This window comes from Aethalodelphis obliquidens, unplaced genomic scaffold (genome assembly GCF_003676395.1).
Source record: "Aethalodelphis obliquidens isolate GAN/ISIS:26980383/991018 unplaced genomic scaffold, ASM367639v1 scaffold20, whole genome shotgun sequence".
Classification (NCBI taxonomy): Eukaryota; Metazoa; Chordata; class Mammalia; order Artiodactyla; family Delphinidae; genus Aethalodelphis; species Aethalodelphis obliquidens.
The window spans coordinates 28152364-28175071 of NW_020837964.1; the positions used below are offsets into that span (position 1 = coordinate 28152364).

Genomic DNA, 22708 nt, shown 5'->3' on the forward strand with positions numbered 1-22708 from the left:
GTATAGCTGATTCACTTTGTTATAAAGCAGAAACTAACACACCATTGTAAAGCAATTATACTCCAATAAAGATGTTAAAAAAAAAAAGACTTTAAAATGGGGAAAACAAAAAAGGTAAAAAAAAAAAAAAAGAATCTGCCTGCCAGTGCAGTGGACACAGGTTCAAGCCCTGATCTGGGAAGATCCCACATGCTGCAAAGCAACAAAGCCCATGCGCCACAACTACTGAAGCCCACGTGCCTAGAGCCCATGCTCCGCAACAAAAGAAGCCACCACATTGAGAAGCCTGCGCACCGCAATGAAGTGTAGCCCCCGTTCACCGCAATTAGAGAAAGCCCACGCACAGCAATGAAGACCCAACGCAGCCAAAAATAAAAATAAATGAATAAATTTATTTTTAAAAATTACTCTAATAACAGGTCAAATATGCTTGGTCTTTGTACTATCATATTATTTGCACTATGTTGCTGTTGAATAGTTCTATTTTTTTAAATCTTTCATTATGTAGTCTATAGTTATTTTGTGTCTTCTTATTCTGATATTTAGGAAGATTTGTATTTTTGTTCTAACAGCTGCCTTTACAAGTACAGTATTATTTTAATGCCCTTAGCTCTCTTTTTCCTTAATTAGTTCTTCACCATAAGCAATAATGGAATAATTGTATTTTCTCTTCCTTTCCCTGTCACGTTTCTTAGCTTTTCCACATAGCTCAGAGATGAGGCCACCATTGATAATCAATAAGCATTGATTAACTGCTACTCTTTTCTAAAAACAAAACCCAACAAAACACACACTCAATGTCAAGAAAAAAATCTTCATTCTCTTTCTTCCTCTGCCTGGATATCCTATGCTGGTTTGTCTAGAACCAACCACTAGTCCTGTTTGAAAACATTCTACCAGAACATGAAGACAGGAATCTGAACCTTGGAAAGAGAGAATCGTTGTGTCATTGTAGGAGCACCTGTCACACCCACATTCTCCTCTTTGATCCAGCTCCTGACTTCTCCATTGCCGAAGCTCTGGATACACATAAAACCAGTAATCAGTGGGAGAAACCAGGACTGGATCTCTACTAAGAAGCTGTTCCAGGGGCCTGGCCCTCATCGATCGAGTGCAAAGGTTACAAGATCCAAAGGACTAGAGATACAAGTCAGGAAACAGATGTAAATTTTAGAGAAACACCTGATTATCAGAATGAGTCCACAAACAATAAACGCTGGAAAGGGTGTGGAGAAAAGGGAACCCTCCTCCTATTGGTTGGAATGTAAATTGGTACAACCACTATGGAGAACAGTATGGAGGTTCCTTAAAAAACTAAAAATAGAGTTGCCATACGATCCAGCAATCCTACTCCTGGGCATATATCTGGAGAAAAACATTATTTGAAAAGATACATGCACCCCAGTGTTCATTGCAGCACTATTTACAATAGCCAAGACACGGAAGCAACCTAAATGTCCATCAACAGAGGAATGGATAAAGAAGATGTGGTACATATATACAATGGAATATCACTCAGCCATAAAAAAGAATGAAATAATGCCATTTGCAGCAACATGGATGGACCTAGAGATTATCATACTAAGTAAGAGAGAGAAAGACTAATATATCACTTATATGTAGAATCTAAAAAATATGATACAAATGAACTAATTTACAAAACAGAAACAGACTTACAGACTTTGAAAACAAACTTATGGTTACCAAAGGGGAAAGGTGAGGGGAGGGATAAATTAGGAGTTTGGGATTAACACATACACACTATTATATGTAAAATAGATAATCAACAAGGACCTACTGTATAGCACAGGGAACTCTACTCAATATTCTGTAATAACCTATACGGGAAAAGAATCTGAAAAAGAATGGATATATGTATACGCATAATTGAATCACTTTGCTATACACCTACAATGAACACAACATTGTAAATCAACTATACTCCAATATAAAATAAAAATTTAAAAAAAAGAATGAGTCCAAAGGTCTACATGACCTACTGCACCTGCCTTACCTACATATAGGGTGACTGTTGGTCTTGGTGAACAGTTTTGCTTTATGCCTGTTGAGCCAAAGTATTTCAGTTTTGATAACAAATTATAGACTCACCCCGCCTCTAAACCACACATGTGATTGACGAAGGTGCCAGGTAGCCTCGGTCTTCATTTTCACGATAACTGGAAAGCATACATGATCTGCCATTGATTAGCTGCCTTTCTCACTAAGTTCAGTGTCCTCATCTGTAAAATAAAGACGAAAAGGGTATGAGTTCATTGAGCTCAAAAGTCTCTTTTGTTAGTACATCAGAAGTGTACTTTTACATAGTTTCACCAATTTTCATTATGATCAAATTATTTGGGTCACGGCTATTTTCAGAGTCAGAATCAAAATGGACAGAAAAGTGATCAGTTGTGTGATTATGTGCCAACAACAAGCACCATTATTATTGCAAGAGATGTCCTGCCACTTTCTTTGAGGAAAAAAAAGAAAGAAAATTAAACAGTTCTATTGATTTTTAGAGTTAGGTTCATGGAAAGGTCTTTTTCCACCAACGCAGGGAGGTGTCCAAGGTATGTGGTGTCCCTGAGGTTAGCAGGACCTGCTTGACAGGAACTAGGATTCAAGAGGAATGGCTCACGTGCTCACAAAAATCTCCAGCGTAAGAGTTTCAGGCAAAAGCCAATATGTGGAGGCTCTGAGGGCCTTAATTAAATTTTTTTTAATTAATTTTTTAAATTAATTAAAATTTAAAAAAATTTTTTTTAATTAAATTAATTTTTTCCAAGGTAATTTTATAGTGTGTATTAAAAGAATTCATCATCGTTCTCTCCATTTGGGTGGAGTTCAAACCTACTGGAGCACAGGGTCCTGTGTCTAAGGAATGACAAGTAACGAAAGACATTAGACAAAGGTAAGTTACCCTGACAGACATCCTGGTCCACCCCCACCTCCAACCTCTTTTAGAATCTATCTTTAAATGGGAAAAGTCTAGCAATAAGACTCAGAGCTTTGAATTCTTCTGTTACTTTGGGAAATTTTTCTAAGTACTTCAAGTATACATCTCTTCCCTTTCCCTTACCTGGAATGAGTTGTTCATTTACCTAATCCCTCTCTAGATGCCCCTACTCCTCCAGACCAAGGATCGGCAAAGTTTTTCTGTAAAGGGCCAGGTACTAAATATTTTAGGTTTTGCAGGCCATATGATCTCTGTTGCAACTATTCAACTCTGCAGCTGAAGCCATAGGTAATACCTAAACAAATGGGCCTGGCTGTATTTTAATATAATTGTATTTATGAACACTAAACTTGAATTTGAGTTCCATGTAATTTTTACAGGTCATGAAATACTCTTCTTTTGATTTTCTTTCAACCATTTGACAATATAAAAACCACTCCTAGCTTGCAGGTTGTACAAGAACAGGGAGTGGGCCAAACTGGGCCCGTGGGCCATAGCTTGCCAACCCCTCCTCTATATCATGAACTTGAGGACAGGGATTCAATCATAATCATCTTACTAACTCCTATGGTTTCACTCAGTGTCTGACACTTAAGAGACAGCAAAAACTGTGGAGGAAGAAGTAAGCAATGGAGACCATGGAAAAGACGGCAGAACGTATCCATCACATACAACAAAATAAGCCCTTCACGTTGCTCCGTATGGGTATTGGAAGGGAGGATGTGTGACAGCTAATAGTATGGCTTTGGAGTCAGAAGGACCTGGGTTTGATTTCCAGCTCCACCATTTCCTGGCTTGGGCCCAGACAAGTACTGAACATCAGGGTGCATATGTCTGTAAATAACAGAAAAACAATCAATGGTGGCTTGAACATTGCAGATATCTGTTGTCTCACTTATCAAGAAGCCTAGATATAGTGGTTCCAAGGCTGGTTTGGTGGCTCAACAGTACCACTGAGGTCACACAGTTTTGTCTTCTGATCTCCTGAGCCACTGGCTTTTCATCTACATGTGTGTCACCTGTGGTCACAAATGGCTGTCTGTTTTAAGCATATATACCATGTTCAAGCTGGTAATATGGGGACAGAGGAAGTGCCAACTCAGTCTCCTTTTATACTGCTATCAGGAGGCCACTGTCTGACCTAGAACATTCCAAGCAGATGTCATTTACGTTTTCCTTGTGTAGACCTGCATTATGTGGCTACTCCTATTGCAAAGGAGGCCAGCCTTTACTGTGGGAAGCAAGGAGAGATGGAGTTGGGTGTGGCTTGGGGAGACCCTTAACAGAGTCCATTTCACAGACTGTTGCGAGGACAAGTGAAGTGATGTGTGAAAAGCATTGGCACATAAGTACTCAGTCAACTGCAAGCTACTATTATCAGTAGGACTAACAATAGTTTCAAAATCCTAAAATATAATCCCTACACTGTCAGTATGAAAACTGTAATTTCTCAGGTGAAGTTAGAAAGCCTTATACCCTGATTTCACAATATCCATAATTACATACACTTAAAGCAAATGAATATTGAATTGGAATAGAGTGTGTGTGTGTGTGTGTGTGTGTGTGTGTGTGTGTGTGTGTGTGTAACGGGCTATTGATTTATTTTATACTGTTCTATATATACATGGAACTATATATACACATATATACGCATTAAGCATAAATGAGAAAAACCTGGTGACGCTAGGTATGCTCCACATCCTGCATGTTAAATTAGATAACTCAGTCACTTTCCCTGGGCTTAAAACCTGAGTCATCTTTCCCTCTCTCTTTGCCTTTCCTGGTCAGTCAATAAGCCCTGTAGATTTTTCACTGCAATATGTCTCATATTTGTTCTCTATTTTCCAGGACCCAAGCACAACTTTTATCACCTCTTGTCCAGTTGACTCTTGCAATAGACTCTTAAATATTCTTCCGTCTCTAGTTTTACCGCCCCCTACCAAACGAATCCATTCCCTCCTTCTTGCCAGAGTTATCTCCCTGAAGCAAAGCTCTGGCCATGTCATTTTCTTGCTCAAAAACTTTCAATGGTTTCCTAATGCCTACAAAGGTCAAACTCCTTGTTATTCAAGGTGTTCCTGACCTGCCCCCAACCTCCTTTTCTGTCTTCTCTTCTCATTCAGATGCACAGTCCAGCTCATTTAGAACTTGCTCTCTGGTCTCTGAACCATCCCCTCCCCCATTTTCTACATGCATCGTAGCTCACACTGATCCATCTCTGCTTTTCTAGATCCCACCTTATAGGGATGACGGGTAATTTCCATTTTAAGTTACAATGGAACTCTGCTTATGGATGACTACAAGAAGCCCGGAATTTTATGAATTACAATTTGTGCAAAACTATCTGATTAAATCAATGAAACAGTCAATAATTGCCTCTGATGTTTTGCTAGTCCCAGGACATTCAAATGTGCTGACAACTGACAATTTAAAATTGAAATGCCCCATCAAGTGAGTTGGGAAGGAGACAACTGATTCAGGCCAGCAGGCTCAGCATCTGGATTGGACCATGGTAGGGCCCAGTTGGAGCTCAGCTTGGTTCTCCCCCACCCCCTCTTTATAGAGACGTCAGAAGGCTTTCGTATAGCAGAAGGTTGGTGTATTCTGTTCTGGTCCAAAGCAGGAAGGGAGCCATTGCATTTGATGCCAGGTGCTGTGATGAATGTGCCATTTTTTGTCTAGTTAACTCTCCCAATAGCTCTGTGAGGTAGGCATTCTCATTATCTCTATTTTCAAGTGGAGATGAAAGATCCAAAAATGAGTAAATTCTTAAGGTCACAATGCTAGGATTTAAAACCAAGTCTGTCTGACTCCAACATTTTTTTGTAGTTATCTAAGATCACACAGCACGTAAGTGACTAAATTTGGATCAGCTTCCATCAGGATGCCACAGAATACATTTGTGCAGGGGACAAGAAGCTGGGCCAGATGAACTCTGGAAATCTCTCCCAGTGAGAGGATTCTAAGAGTCCATGCCCATGAAATGGGCAATCAGACGAGGGCCCCTCCTCACTCCGGCTGTTAGAGGACTTTTCTTCATTCAGGTCTGGATATAAAATTCAAGCAGAAGAGCTCAGCCATAACCCTTCATATGACTTGAGTTTCAACGTATTTTTTTCATCATCAACCTCACTCCCATATTTCAGCAATGCCGCTCCCTAAATTTTCATGATGTATTGTTTCATGTTTGTATGACTAGTCCTTAAAACCAGATCACAAAAGCTAGACGGTAGTAATCAGTTCTTTTCCTCTTTCTGAGCATGTGTAACTCCAGCTTTTCCTATGTAAAAGACCACCATATAACTTAGTAGGTAAGAGAGTGGCTAGAGTTTGGCTGTTCTAGACTAGGTTCAGCTAGGTTTGACTCCAGGCCATGGATTAGATTCAGGTCTGTTTCACATAGTTCTCACTCTTCTGGGACCAGCCTCTGGGGCATGTCTTCCTTATGGCAATGGAGGAAGCACAAAAGAGGGTAAGCCCAGTCACCCAAGACATTTCAAGCCTCTTCTTGAATCACATCCTCTAACTTCCCAATGGCCAAAAAGTTAGGTGGACAATCCCAGAGTCAAGAAATGGAGAATTTCACTCTGTCCATCATGAAGCCATGGCAAAGGTATGGATGTCTGCTACAGGGGTGTAAAAATTTGGGACCAATAATTCAAACCACCACACCATTCAACCAAACAGGCACTGATCTCCTACTATCCACTGGGTTGTGTTTTCATCAACAACATAAAATATTGGAACCACACTATAGACACAAGTTAGGCACCTGGGTTACCAAGATATTCAAGTCATGTTCCTGATCCCTGCGAGCTCAAGGTCAAGAGGAGAAGAAAGAAAAGAAAAGCTAAAATTTATTCAGTAATTACTCTGTCCTAGGCACTGTGCTAATTAAGACCTTTGACACACTTAAATTACACACAGACCTCCCAACAATCCTGTGATAGGTCTTAAAAGCCATATTTTGCAGATCATAAGACTGAGGCCCAAAGAAGTTAATATAACTTGTTAAAAGCCACACAGCAGAAAGCCGAAGAGCTAGGATTCGAATCTAGATATAACCCCCAAATCCATGCCCAGACGATTACAATGTCGCAATAGGTAGCATACTAAAGAAGCATCAGCAGAGGACTGTGGGAGCAAGGGGGAGGGGGCAGAGATCAGGTGAGCTTTCACACAGAAGGTAGCAAATGAGCTGGGTCTTGAAGCATAAGCAGAAATCCACCAGGAGTTTGGGTTGGTGGAAAGCATGTGCAATGGTCTGATGAGAGAGCAGGGCACTTTCTAGAAGAGTTGAGGGCTGTGTGTTGTTGGAGTGTAGAGATGGTGGTAGGAAGTTTGAGAAATGAAAGGGAAGGAGGAGGCTGTGGTGGGTGATGGAGAGGAGAGCTCTGTATATCAGGCAGGAGCTCTGGCTTTGCCTTAGGGACTGGGGAGCCTTGGGCAAGATGTGGTCTGATTGAAATTACGTTCCAGAAAGAACAGTTTGAAGGCAAAGTGGAGAAGATAGGCTTGAGCATGGAAGCCAAGGGACTAATCACAAAGCCTTCAGGGCAAGCAGATACTGCCACCCCAAGAAGCAGGCCAGACAGGCCCATGCAGACTGGAGAGTGCAGGCTGAGGCTGAAGCCGAGCCCCTGCTCGGCTCCAGAAGATGCTGCCATGCGGGAGAGTGGGTTCAGAAATACAGATGTTTTTAATCTCTAAATTAAAAATATATAGATCTTGATTTTTAAAATCTGGTATTCCTTTTGACCCCTTGCTATACAAGCACTAACTATTCACACTCAGGAACCAAATGCAGAATCCCTGGCTCCCCTGCACTCACTGTACTTGAACTCTCATTGCCTGAAATCAGAGACGGACAGATTCAGGTAGTGCAGGACATTTGTGTTAGCAACCCATTTACGCATTTAAAAAATACTTGTCCATGTATACACACACATACACAATATACATATATACATGTGTATATACACACATACATGTACACATGCATGTGAATGTGTGTCTATAAATGCATGTGTGCATATATGCACATATGCATCAAATTTGGCACACAGCTGCTTCCATCACTACAGCCACAGACCACACTCCAGCTCAGAGCCACACCGACTGCCCAGGAGCTGTGGGTTTCTTCACTCTCACACATTCTTTTTTTAGAAACAGATAAAGGAGCCATTCACAACCTGTGGTCAAATACTAGCCTCTTCTCTAGGCTTTCTCCCTTTACTTGATATCCAAGACCCCAGAATCGTCCCCAGGAAGGTGGCCAGGGAATTGAGTTGCGCAGCTTCAGTCTTCAAAAGCAAGAGACGGACTTTGGGAGTTTGATCCAACAGCCAAAAGTATAAGACACGAAGGAGGCGGAACACCTTCTGTATGCTTCAGCCATGATTTAGTGGCTGAACCCCTCAGCCCTTGTGTTGTCTGTTTTGACTACTACTTATAACCTGCTATATCTCCCTATTGTTTGGAGGGAAGGGTGGGGTCTCAATCTCTCTCTCTCTCTTTCCCGCAAGTTTTCTATGACTATTTCCCTGAGTGCAAAATGCCTACTCACTTACATGGCTTCAATTCTTCATCTTCTTTTTGATTTCCTCCCATTTCCTCCTACATCTGCTTCTTTGTAATTTAGCTACAAATACTTGTGGGCAGTTTCTTAATTATTTAACACATTTGCAATCAATTTCCCGGGCCTGATGAGCGTGCCACCCAGGATACCTGAGAGCTCTCCGAGAAGTCAGGACTCTCACCTTCCCCACCAGCCCTGGTCCTCAGGGGTTTAACATCCAATGGTTCTCTCATCACCTGGCCCTATAATTCACCAGTCTGATTTATCATACTTGGCTGAGGGCCTAGGACCTAGGTTCAGAGCAGGTTTCCGGCTGTATACTTTGAAATTCAATGGCACATCTCTGATTCAGGGCTTCTTATTTTATGGATGGCAGCAGAAATCCAAACATCCTCTCTTCTACTTGATTTTGTGAGTATCTTGATGTATTACTAACAAGAGTTTAAATTCTTAGAAATTTAATTATTTTAAAAAGTCTTGACTTCAGACAATTTCTGGAGCAGGTAGATTAAGCCAACAAATATTTGTTGTATACTTACTATGTGTGAGATGATGGTCTGGAGCAGGTTGGGGGCAAATTATGGCCCATGGGTTTTTGGAAATAAAGTTGTGTTGGAACACAGCCACATCCATTCACTTATGTATCGTCCATGGTGGCTTTAAAGCCAAAATGCCAGAGTTAAGTACTTACAATAAAGATCATATAGCCTGCAAAGCCTAAAATATTTATTATCCAGCCCTGGTCTAGACACTGGACAGTTGGCTGCAAGCTGTCTGAAGGATCTTACTGGTTCTTGTGGCATTTACTGCAAACACTGGTGACTCCTAAATCTATAGCTCTATTTGGACCTCTCTCCCAACTCCCAGAGTCACATTTGCAACACTTTTTAGACATCACCACCTGCTATCCCAATCTTCTACTGGTTTCTCAAGCCCAGCCTCCCCATGTGAACCTCTCTTCCTATGGTGTCACCACCAACAGATCCTGTGTCTCAGTCACCTGGGAGTCACTCCTGGATCCTCCCTGTCCCTTAGCTTCACATGTAACTACCATGACTCCTCCTATATATCTCCACATCTGTCCCCCTTATGTCATCCTTGCTGCCACAGCTCCCTTTGTCTCCTGTCTGGAGCAGAAGTTTCCCCTGCCCACCCCTGGGCTCACCTCACAACACAGGGATGAGGATCAGCCAAGCTGAGGTACAAAAGAAGCACATGATACACAACTTTTCATATGATTTGGGAGAACAACCCTTATGGTTCAAAAATAACAATAGCCAACACTTACAGAGCACTTACTACATTTTAGGTGCCGTTCTAGGTAATTTATGTACTCCAACACCTTTGATCCACATAACAACCCTATGAGGTAGACACTTTTACTATCACATACCCATCTGACAGGTGGGGACACTGAGGCTTGATGAAATTGAATAACTTGTGTAAGGTCACAAGCAAGCAAGGGTAGGAGCGGGGATGTAAACCCAGAAAGTCTGGCTCCAGTGTCCATGCTCTTAACCACTGTGTTACACTGCCTCTGCTGAGCCCAAAGCTTTATTTATCTTGCCAGGGTCACCAACATGGAACCCGAAGTCAGTCTGGGTGACAGCTTCCTTACAGCCTGAATGATTCCTAAGAAAAATGTAGATAATTCTTGCCCAAAGGATCTTACATTGGTACTCCAGGAGAAGGGCTGCCCAAACACCAGGCCTCTCCCTCCACTGTCAGGAATGGTGCCTAGGGGCTCATGACAAAAATTAAACCCAGAAACCCCAGAGCTTCATTTGTGAGAGAACAGGATTTCAGAATTGGCTAGAATTGTTAGGACAATTACAACCCTTAAGCAGACTTTCTCCTGCATTTATCTGAGATAAAATCCATTACCAAATTGTCTTTCTGCTCCTCAATCTGTCACTCTTCAAGCTTTTATCATGAATAGCAACACTTAAATATTCAGCAAGTGCCCTGCAGAGCACTAAATACCAAAAGCACACATAAAAGGTCATGGTTTCAATCCCCTCCCCACTCCCAGGAATTTACAGTTGAAGAGGCAAGACCCCAAAGCTGAACCTCAGAGGATGTGGCCTAAAAATGTAGACAGGAATTATTTCTTGCCCTGTTTTTTCAATTTTGACTTTCACCTGTCTTTGTTGGGTATTGCCAAGAGGAAAAGGCAGGTAAAGTGGCATATTTAATTCATCTGAACAAAACATATTAAGAATCTACTCTGTCCAAAGCTTTGTGCTTGGCACAGAATGTGATACACAGGAGTGCCAAATAATTCCTACCTTCAAGAAGTTTCTATCGAGCAGTGGGATGAGTTATATAGCTACATAAATATAGTACTACATTACTGTCCCCAAAAGGTATACATATGGGAAATAATAGTTAATGCTACTCATTGGGCCCCTGCGGTATGTCAGGAACTATGTTCAGTGCTGCAAGCCTTCTGATATCTCAAAAAATCTTCACAATAGCCCTGCAAGGCTGGTATATTATTAGCCCCATTTTACAACTGAGAAAATTGAGGCTAAAAGAAGTAGCCTGCCCTAGAAGTAGAAGAGCTGGGATTTAAACCCAAGTCATTCAGACTCCAAAGCCCATAGCAGAGGCACTGTTTAAGCGCCTTTTTGCCCCAAACAGTGAACAGAATGTTAATAAGGATGATATGGGCCAGTGCATCCCAAGCAGAGAGAAGAATATGAGGGAGAGCCCAGAGGCAGAGGACTGTAAGGTATGTGCCTTGGGTGGAAGGATGAGGGAATACAGTGGATGTAAATCATAAAGGCAGGTTGTGGTTTTGACTGGATATTATGAAGGTTCTATCACTTGGTGGCTTCTGGCTAACCAGATGGTGGCTTCTCCACAGAACATCATACTTCAGGACATAAAAACAGCCTCAGAAAGCTCTCTGACTTTTTCTGATTTTAAGCCAAATCATGTCCATCTCCTTCAGCATTGTTCCTATAACCGTTTTTATCACAACTAAATCTTCAGCAATTTTGGGCGAAGCAAACATGGGCTTCCAGGATGGATCATTTGTCCTTGCAATGGGCCTTCATGCTCTGGTGACAGAGATGGCTGGGACTTGGCTGCCCTCCAGCTAATCACTTCTCCCTCTTAGAGAAGTAGTTCTTGCCTTGCATCTCTGCGTCATCAAAGGAGAATGGAATTGGTTTGTGGGCATTCTGTTGGGATTGGTCTGTGGCATGTTGCATTAGTGTTTCAAGTACGGCCTTCAAAAAGTATGTTTCCATTTGTTGTACTTTATCATAATCAGAGACTGATAGCTTCAAACAAAAGAAAGAACAGGGCCTGAATTCTACTTACTGGATAAAAAGGAGATAAGCAGGGGAAGGGCAAGAGGCAAATTGTGGAAGAGACTCATATTTTCAATAACAATACCCATTTCAGCAGATGATGTTCAGATGATGTCTGATGATCAGGAAGACTCAGGGTCATTGGGAAGAATGAGCATGAATTGACCAAATTTCCACACAAGAGAGACCTCAAAGGTCAAAAGACTCAGATTAGAATCATAGCTGGAAGGAAGAATGAGGATCAGCCCCCTCATTTTAAAATTGGAGCAGCTAAAGCCCGGGGGTGGGGGTGGGGGGAGGTGCAAAGACTTAGCTGAGGTCACACAGATGGTTAGCAATGGGACAAGATTTGAAGTATCTTGCTTTCCAGTCCAGGGTCTGTTTACGACATCATGCTGCCCTCTAGGAGAATGTGACTATGAGTAAATAGTAAATGTTTTAAGATGTCAGAAACCTGGGTGTGGGTGTGAAAGGCCAAGGATGGCTTCAAGGAGGACATGAAATGATGTGAAATGGGATTTAAATGGGTGGAGAGCAGAGGGCATTGTAGCTGGAGGGGGATGCCCTCTACCTGCCCAGAATGTGCCAAGCCTGGCATCTCAGTATCAGGAAGAGAAGTAAGCAGATTCTTGTGGTGAAAAATTGCTACAGCAGTAAAATTAAATCCCCTTTCCGGAAGAAATGGAAACCTTTGTAAGAGATGAGAAATCTAAACTTTTGTGCTCTAGCTTAACTGATTTAAGAAATCAGCAGCTCCTTGCAAGGCTGAAGAGAGAAGGAGGAAAATACTTGGCTTGCGTCCCCACTTAAAGGAAAGGTATTTCCTGCTGGCAGCTACAAATATTTATGAAGCACCCCTAGGGCTTCATCCCAAGTAGGGAAGCCAGGTCACAGATAGCCCCCCAGAGCCTGGAGGTGCCAGGTTCAGCTTCCCTGGAGCCTTACCTATTCACCAATGGGTGACAGGACCACAAGAGACCTGAGTCACCCTTGCTAATCATGTTCAGTTCATTGGCCCATAACAAATCTCCCTCAGCTGGAATGGGATACAGCCTCTAAAACAATAGCACAGGGAACTCTACTCAATACTCTTTAATAGCCTATATGGGAAAAGAATCTAAAAAAGAGTGGATATATGTATATGTATAACTGATTCACTTTGCTGTACACCTGAAACTAACACAACATTGTAAATCAACTATACTCCAATAAAAATTTAAAAAAACCACAACCAAAAACAATGCAGGCAAAGACAGCAGCTAACATGGAGAAGCATTTATACAATGAGTCTGGATGAAAAGTATAGAACCCATTCCCAAAGCAGGATGACAACAGCGATGTAAAACATACATAAGGAGGAATTAAGACTGGAAAGAAAAACGAACACCATTGTGTCCAGTTGGTGGGATTATGGGTGCTTTTATAAATCTTTAAAAATAATCTTCATTATAATTACATGTGATTTAAATAATAAATAAATACATTTTGCAATACTTTTATCAACTGTGCTTGCATTTCTCTCCAACCCACCCCCAGCATACATGGAGCCAGTAAAGGAAGTAGGCAACATTTTTCTTCAGCACTCACCGCCCCCCCAATACCCTCTCCCTAATATCCTCATTTTATACCCTGTATTATCTCTCCCAGGACTGATTCCTTAACCATTATCACAAATTCCTGACTTCTCCCTCTCATTCTTCCTGCCACCTACCTTTCCAAAATATTTCCTAGTATTGAAGCTGTCCCCAGAGTTTAGCAGTGCGGTAGTTAACCTGATGAAGGAAGGTGCTCATAGAGGTAGGTTGCTCTCTGGGATAATATATTTGCTTAATAGCTGGATAGTCTCCAAAGACAGACACTGTCAGTGCTTTCCCTCTCTGCACACACACTACTCCCACTCCTTATAATTGGGCTGGCCTTACTGACTTGCTTGACCAATAAAATAAAGTGGAAATAACATTCTGGGTTTCTGAGACCAGGTCATAAGAAACCTTGCAGCTTCCTCCTGGCTCTCTTGGAATTCTCAGCCTTAGGATGCTGTCTTCTGGCAATCAGCTGCCATGTTGTAAGAAGTCCAAGCCACATGGAGAGGCTAAGTGCAGATGGTCCAGCCTACTCAATAAGTATAGATGGTCTAGCACCTAGCACCAACTGCCAGCCGTGATGAGTGCACCATTCTGGACATCCAGCCCTGTCAAGCCTTCAGATGACTGCAGATGACCGCAACCTCAGCCTGCATAGGACTAAAACTGTGTGAGACCTCAAGTAAAAAACACCCAGCTGACATCATTCAGCCCACATAATAACCAACAGAGATAATAACTTGATGCTTTAAGACACCAATTTTGACGGTGGTTTTTTAATGTAGCAATAGATAAGGAGCACATTTTTAAATAGTCTTTTTTTAGGTGGGATGACAAAACTTCAGTTTCTGTGGTCCTCAATTTGGTGAAAGATTCTCAGAAGGATTGCTTTTCTGCTCAATCATTTCTTTAATCATTCATTCATTCATTCACCAAACTTACACATAATGAAGAACATGTCTGTATACAGCACTGTGCCAGGTGCCAAGGAGCACAGCAAAGGCATCAGAAACAGCCATGTAAAAACTGTATTTCATCAAAGGCATTGACATGTTATATAAAAGTGGTACAGTTACTTGAATTTAGATGGGCCAGGTGGATAAGATTTGAATATTTGCATATCTGGTGCAAGGGCATTGAAGAAAATGTGAATAATATGATCAAGGCCACTGAATCAAGACAGCAGGGAGTAAGGAAGGGATGCAAAAGAAAGCCCTCCAGTTTGATTACAAGGTAAGGAGCCCTAATGAGGATGCTGGTCAATAGGGCTGGTTGGGAAGTTTGGGACCTGGACCTTGAGCAGGTCTCCCAGGGTGGCTGCCCTCTAAGCCACACTATCAATATGTTCCTGAAGGCCAAGGTCAATGTGATCTAAGTTCTCTGCCACAGATCAGTCACTGATTGCTTTGCTGAGAGACTAGAGCCTAAGAATGCAAGAATCAACTCTAAACAAATCCCCAAAGAATTCAAACTGCCCATCTTTCTATGTATAAAGTGTGGCCCCCATTGCATTTATGAGCTGTAACAAAGTCCACACATTCACCATCCATTAATACTGATGATGGGCCCATGAAGATGCTATTAGGTGGGAGAACATGATAATAGCTCAGAGTTAATGACTGAAAGAATCAATCCCATTTCAGCCTCTAGGGAAGGGCTGAAGTTGGAGCTAGACAAGGATTACAGGCATTGCCCCCAAAGTATTAGCTGACCTGGATTCCTAACTCCTCTGGTAACTTGCAATGCAATCTCATGTAAGTCACTATTCCTCACTGAACCTCAGTTTCTCCACCTGCACAATGCAGAGTATCTCTGAGGTTGCTTTAATCATGATATTTCATGATTCTAAGGGAGAGAGACAAGTTACATGAAAGGGAGAAAAGGGGTGAAGTAGGATCTGACACTCACACTTCTGCCATCAACTCTAAACACATCCATGGAATTCTGACCAAGTCCTAATGGCATCAGTGTTTGGCTGTGCAGTGCATGACTTAGTGCTTGGCTGAGAGTAAGATTAAACCTCAGATTCCCAGACAGTTGACTTTTCCCCAGGGCATGTGGAGACCATGATCCCAAGTTTCTCCCTGTACATCTCATCCTGGAGGTCAAGCTCCATAATTGCATGCTTAAAGGTAATGCATTTAGATTTAGCCTCATGAATAAAACACTGTCATAATTCACTAGTAGAGGGGACATTCTCATCAGATTTTCTTCTCTGCCTTCTCAGGAATGTAATGTAACCTGTTTTCACTGCACCATAAACTTACTTCAGTGAGTTGAAAAAGCAGCTTCTTGTCAATATTTAAGTGGTTCACTAAGAGCTTATGTTTTACTACAGACAATCCCCAATTTATGATGGTCCAACCTGTGAGTTTTTTGACTTTACATTGGTTGCAAAAGCAATACACATTCAGTAGAAACCAGACGGCGAATTTTGAATTTTGATCTTTTCCCAGGCTAGTGGTATGCTGTAGGATGCTTTCTCGTAATGCTGGGCAGAGGCAGCAAGCCACAGCTCCCAGTCAGCCACGCAATCATGAGGGTAAATGATCCACCTGCTTACAACCATTCTGCACCCAGACAACCATTCTGCTGTCCACTTTCAGCACATTGTTCAATAAATTACATGAGCTAGTCAACACTTTATTTTGAAATAGGCTTGTGTTAGATGATTTTGCCCAACTGTAGGCTAACGTAAGCATTCTGAACATGTTTAAGGTAGCCGAGGTGTATTAAATGCATTTTGACTTAAGATATATTTAACTTACAATGGATTTATCAGGATGTAACCCCATATTAAGTCCAGTAACATGTGTATAAGCAAGAAGTCATGAAGTTCTTGATAAAATGAATTACTAGTTCACTGACTTACAAAATGAGCACTCTCAGTTCTTTAATTTGAGGAAACAGTAGCAGTTTTATTTAAGATCACATGAAACTTCACAACACAGGTCCCAATATCCCCAGGTTTCAAAACTGATATGCACTTTCCTATATACCAACAAGGAATCATCAGGGGCTGAGGTGAAAATAGAGGGGCACCGTTTGTTAGCACTAGGATATGGTCTACCCAGCCTGCTTCAGAAGTGATGCTCCCTTCACCATCTTTGTGGGTTGCCATCCTCACCTGTGTCAGCAGAGTTAGCACCACATACCACATTCTTCTCTTTCCAAGTAACCGGGTAGGATTCAGAGGAAAAAATGAAGGGTGTGGGCTTCCCTGGTGGCGCAGTGTTTAGAGTCCACCTGCCGATGCAGGGGACACGGGTTCGTGCCCCAGTCCGGGAAGATCCCACATGCCATGGAGTGGCTAGGCCTGTGAGCCATGGCTGCTGAGCCTGCGCGTCTGGAGCCTGTGCTCCACAATGGGAGAGGCCACAACAGTGAGAGGCCCGCGTACCGAAAAAATAAGAAAACCTAGAAACAAATGACAATGAAAACACGATGACCCAAAACCTATGGGATGCAGCAAAAGCAGTTCTAAGAGGGAGGTTTACAGCAATACAATCCTACCTTAAGAAACAAGAAACATCTCAAATAGACAACCTAACCTTACACCTAAAGCAATTAGAGAAAGAACAAAAAAAACCCAAGTAAGCAGAAGGAAAGAAATCATAAAGATCAGATCAGAAATAAATGAAAAAGAAATGAAGGAAACAATAGCAAAGATCAGTAAAACTAAAAGCTGGTTCTTTGAGAAGATAAACAAAATTGATAAACCATTAGCCAGACTCACCAAGAAAAAAAGGGAGAAGACTCAAATCATTAGAATTAGAAATGAAAAAGGAGAAGTAACAACTGACACTGCAGAAATACAAAGGATCATGAGAGATTACTGCAAGCAACTATATGCCAATAAAATGGACAACCTGGAAGAAATGGACAAATTCTTAGAAAAGCACAACCTTCCAAGACTGAACCAGGAAGAAATAGGAAATATAAACAGACCAATCACAAGCACTGAAATTGAAACTGTGATTAAAAATCTTCCAACAAACAAAAGCCCAGGACCAGATGGCTTCACAGGAGAATTCTATCAAACATTTAGAGAAGAGCTAACACCCATCCTTCTCAAACTCTTCCAAAATATAGCAGAGCGAGGAACACTCTGAAACTCATACTAAGAGGCCACCATCACCCTGATACCAAAACCAGACAAAGACGTCACAAAGAAAGAAAACTACAGGCCAATATCACTGATGAACACAGATGCAAAAATCCTCAACAAAATACTAGCAAACAGAATCCAACAGCAAATTAAAAAGATCACAGATCATGATCAAATGGGGTTTATCCCAGGAATGCAAGGATTCTTCAATATATGCAAATCAGTCAATGTGATACACCATATTAACAGATTGAAGAATAAAAACCATATATCACCTCAATAGATGCAGAAAAAGCTTTTGACAAAATTCAACACCCGTTTATGATAAAAACCCTCCAGAAAGTAGGCATAGAGGGAACTTACCTCAACATAATAAAGGCCATATATGACAAACCCACAGCCAACATCATCCTCAATGGTGAAAAACTGAAACCATTTCCACTAAGGTCAGGAACAAGACAACGTTGCCCACTCTCACCACTATTATTCAACATAGTTTTGGAAGGTTTAGCCACAGCAACCAGAGAAGAAAAAGAAATAAAAGGAATCCAAATCAAAAAGAAGAAGTAAAGCTGTCACTGTTTGCAGATGACATGATACTATACATAGAGAATCCTAAAGATGCTACCGGAAAACTACTAGAGCTAATCAATGAATTTGGTAAAGTAGCAGGATACAAAATCAATGCATAGAAATATCTTGCATTTCTATACACTAATGATGAAAAATCTGAAAGAGAAATTAAGGAAACACTCCCATTTACCATTGCAACAAAAAGAATAAAATACCTAGGAATAAACCAACCTAAGGAGACAAAAGACCTATATGCAGAAAACTGTAAGACATTGATGAAAGAAATTAAAGATGATACAAACAGATGGAGAGATATATCACATTCTTGGATTGGAAGAATCAACATTCTGCAAATGACTATACTACCCAAAGCACTCTAAAGATTCAATGCAATCCCTATCAATCTACCACTGGCATTTTTCACAGAACTAGAACAAAAAATTTCACAATTTGTATGGAAACACAAAAGACCCTGAACAGCCAAAGCAATATTGAGAAAGAAAAGCGGAGCTGGAGGAATCAGGCTCCCGGACTTCAGACTACACTACAAAGCTACAGTGATCAAGACAGTATGGTACAGGCACAAAAACAGAAATATAGATCAATGGAACAGGACAGAAAGCTCAGAGATAAATCCACACACATATGGTCACCTTATCTTTGATAAAGGAGGCAAGAATATACAATGGAGAAAAGACAGCCTCTTCAATAAGTGGTGCTGGGAAAACTGGACAGTTACATGTAAAAGAATGAAATTAGAACACTCCCTCACACCATACACAAAAATAAACTCAAAATGGATTAAAGACCTAAATGTAAAACCAGACACTATAAAACTCATAGAGGAAAATATAGGCAGAACACTCTTTGACATAAATCACAGCAAGATCCTTTTTGACCCACCTGCTAGAGAAATGGAAATAAAAACAAAAATAAACAAATGGGACCTAATGAAACTTAAAAGCTTTTGCACAGCAAAGGAAACCATAAACAAGATGAAAAGACAACCCTCAGAATGGGAGAAAACATTTGCAAATGAAGCAACTGACAAAGGATTAATCTCCAAAATTTACAAGCAGCTCATACAGCTCAATGTCAAAAAAACAGACAACCCAATCAAAAAATGGGCAGAACACCTAAATAGACATTTCTCCAAAGAAGATATACAGATTGCCAACAAACACATGAAGAATGCTCAACATCATTAATCATTAGAGAAATGCAAATCAAAACTACAGTGAGGTATCACCTCACACCAGTCAGAATGGCCATCATAAAAAAATCTACAAACAATAAATGCTGGGGAGGGTGTGGAGAAAAGGGAACCCTCTTGCACTGTTGGTGGGAATGTAAATTGATACAGCCACTATGGAGAACAGTATGGAGGTTGCTTAAAAAACTACAAATAGAACTACCATACAACCCAGCAATCCCACTACTGGGCATATACCCTGAGAAACCATAATTCAAAAAAAGTCATACACCACAATGTTCATTGCAGCTCTATGTACAATAGCCAGGACATGGAAGCAACCTAAGTGTCCATTGACAGATGAATGGATAAAGAAGATGTGGCACATATATACAATGGAATATTACTCAGCCATAAAAAGAAACGAAACTGAGTTATTTGTAGTGAGGTGGAGGGACCCAGAGTCTGTCATACAGAGTGAAGTAAGTCAGAAAGAGAAAAACAAATACCGTATGCTAACACATATATATGGAATCTAAAAAAAAAGGTCATGAAGAACCTAAGGGCAGGATGGGAACAACGACGCAGACCTACTAGAGAATGGGCTTGAGGACACGGGGAGGGGGAAGGGTAAGCTGGGACAGGGTGAGAGAGTGGCATAGACATATATACACACCAAATGTAAAATCGATAGCTAGTGGGAAGCAGCTGCATAGCACAGGGAGATCAGCTCGGTGCTTTGTGACCACCTAGAAGGATGGGATAGGGAGGGTGGGAGGGAGGGAGACACAAGAGGTAAGAGATATGGGGATATATGTATATGTATAGCTGATTCACTTTGTTATAAAGCAGAAACTAACACACCATTGTAAAGCAATTATACTCCAATAAAGATGTTAAAAAAAAAAAAGAGAAAGAAGTAGTGGCTGAGAGCCAAGAAATAATGGCCAAGACACTGAAGCCTGACTGTCTGGGTTCAAATCCCCCCTCTGCCTCTTGCTATTACTTAACGAGAGGCACATTACTTAACCTCTCTGTTCACAGGTTTCCTCATCTGTAAAACAGGCAGAGTAACAGTTCTCACCACATGGGGATGTTGGGATGACTAAATGATATCACACATATGAAGCACTAGAGCAGTTCCTGGCATATGCTACAAGTTTGCTATTTTATTGCTGTCGGAGTTTCTGTGGGCACCAGGATAACCATAAAATTGAGCTGGTTTCACACCTGCTGGCCTCCTAGTACCCTGTGCGCAGCCAAAAAGAATAACCTTTCCAGGTCCTTCCCACTGTGGAACTACACAAGTCATGAACAGCTCCTGGCCTCATCCCCCTGGGTTGAGGAAGGGGAGTAAAAAGTGGGAGAGTTGGGAGTAGGACCTGATATGTGCAGCGCACTGACAAAAGCAATGACTAGACAATGAAGACATTTGGTTCCAGTGTCGGTTCCGGCTTGGATTATACACATGATCCCTGTGGTGGCTGACCTGGGCAGCCTCCATGGTCCCTCCCAGTGCTAAGACTCTGACACCCTGGGGCCCATTGAGACTCTGGCCACCATGGCTCCCATGCCTTTTGAAAATCCTGATCTGCAGCCCTCCGGCCTGCTTCATGCCACAGGACTGGGCTCATTTCAGGTCCTAGCTGCCTCCAGTTCATACCTCCCTCTGTCCTAACATGAAATGACGCTGCTGGAGGGTTTGGGTCCTTTACACCTGCCACCTTTCTAGGTATCCAAATCTTTTGGGACCCCATGGACCACAGGACATTAATGAAATCCTTTTCGCCTTCACTAAGGTTAGCTCTTTTCAGAAGAAACTCTGAGATAACTAAACTAGACTTGCTTTGCAGCCCTGCCCAAAATAACTGCATATGTTTTCTGGGTTATGTCAGCTCACTGAGCTGTCAAAGACACTTGACGGAAATCAAATGTTCTTCGTGGACGGTGTTGCCACACACCTCACACATAACACACACACACTGTGTTTTTTAAATCCCCATATAGTAAGAGTCAAGAAAAGATGGAGGACTGGAGTGCAGGAAGAGGAGAATTTTATATGAACTCAAGCATTCTTCCTCCAGGTTGAATCTGTGGGCTTTAAAAATCCAACTGAGTCCTGATTCTTACCTGACTCAAGCTAAGTAAAATATATGGCAATCAGAGTTTAAGAAGCAACTTAGCTGAGCGGGCAAAAAAGGAGAGCGAGCCACACTTGGTGCTTGCCCTGCTCTCTTATCTTGGTAACGTTAATGGGACACTTGGTGACAAATGGAGACACAGAGTGACCTCCAGCATTTGTACTAGAATGTGAATGTCTTGTGTAGGGAGCTTTATTGAATTTTAGGCAGGTGAGTGATAGCCTTCCCGCATCATAAGCTCTCGTCAAATGTATCCTGACTGATTGATATTTTCTCTCACTTTATAGGCTCCCTTAAGGAATAAATCCAATTGAAAAGAATGACACACCATTTGTACTTAATTAGACATGTTTCCCAGAAAACTAAAAGTCTTTACTAAAATATACAAACATAGGCATTAATTCGAATTAGCATAAATGCCATACTTAAATGTGCTGCATATTTCAAACCCAGATACATAAATATGTAGGTATAATTAGATGCTTTGCTCACCGAGGCTTAACTTTCTGGAGTGACTAAACTGGTGGCTCTTTACTTTATGGATATTCCTAGACATTTTGAGAATCTCTTGGAAGTTTTCAACCCCTCCCTGTAAAATGCATCCATTACAACATTTTGCCTACATTTTGAAGGTATGCATAGATTCCCTGGAGCCCATTTATAAACCTTCCTCTTTCCCCCCACCCCCAGGGTCTATGGACTCAGGTCAAGGACCTCTGACTTGGTTTTCAGTCCTAGTCCTAGCTCAAATGCTGTGCTTCTCTCTCCTTGAGTTTTTATGGCACTAAGAGTTTGAGCAAAACCCCTTCTCTAACCCAAAGACTGTTTCAGGTCCTGAGATTTAGAGATGTTTGGCATAAAAAGGTCATGTGCATTTTCCTTATTATGGTTTCAATTGCCCTAGCAAAGATTTCTTTCAATAATAAAGGATGTGCCTTTATTTTCCCTCTAACTTGTCTGTCTTGGAAACTTTTTTTTTTTTCACCTATAAGGTGAAAGAAAAAAGAAAAGAAAAGAGAAATTGTTGAAGAGTAACAAGGACTTGCTAATCTTCACAAAACCCATGTTTGGCTTTCCTCTGATTAGTAGGTTAGTTTTTCCTCTCTTTTGACAAACACGTTTCAAGTTCCTGTACTCTTTTCTAATCAACAGTCTAAAATATGGTTATGATTCTTAATCTTTCTCATTAAAGAATACTCTGTGACATAAATTCTGTTGCCTTTGTTGTAGAGCTCCTCCACCACCATCTTGACACAG

At 41.3% G+C, this 22708-nt stretch overlaps 1 long non-coding RNA gene across 2 annotated transcripts in view; it reads right to left on the reverse strand.

Moving 5' to 3' along the window:
• Nucleotides 1–22708, reverse strand: part of LOC113627311 (uncharacterized) — a 225387-nt gene that overhangs the window by 52005 nt on the left and 150674 nt on the right. For both annotated transcript variants that reach the window (XR_003435507.1, XR_003435506.1), the window contains exon 3: nucleotides 2110–2240. This is a non-coding gene — a long non-coding RNA (uncharacterized LOC113627311). The remainder of the gene's footprint in view (nucleotides 1–2109; nucleotides 2241–22708) is intronic.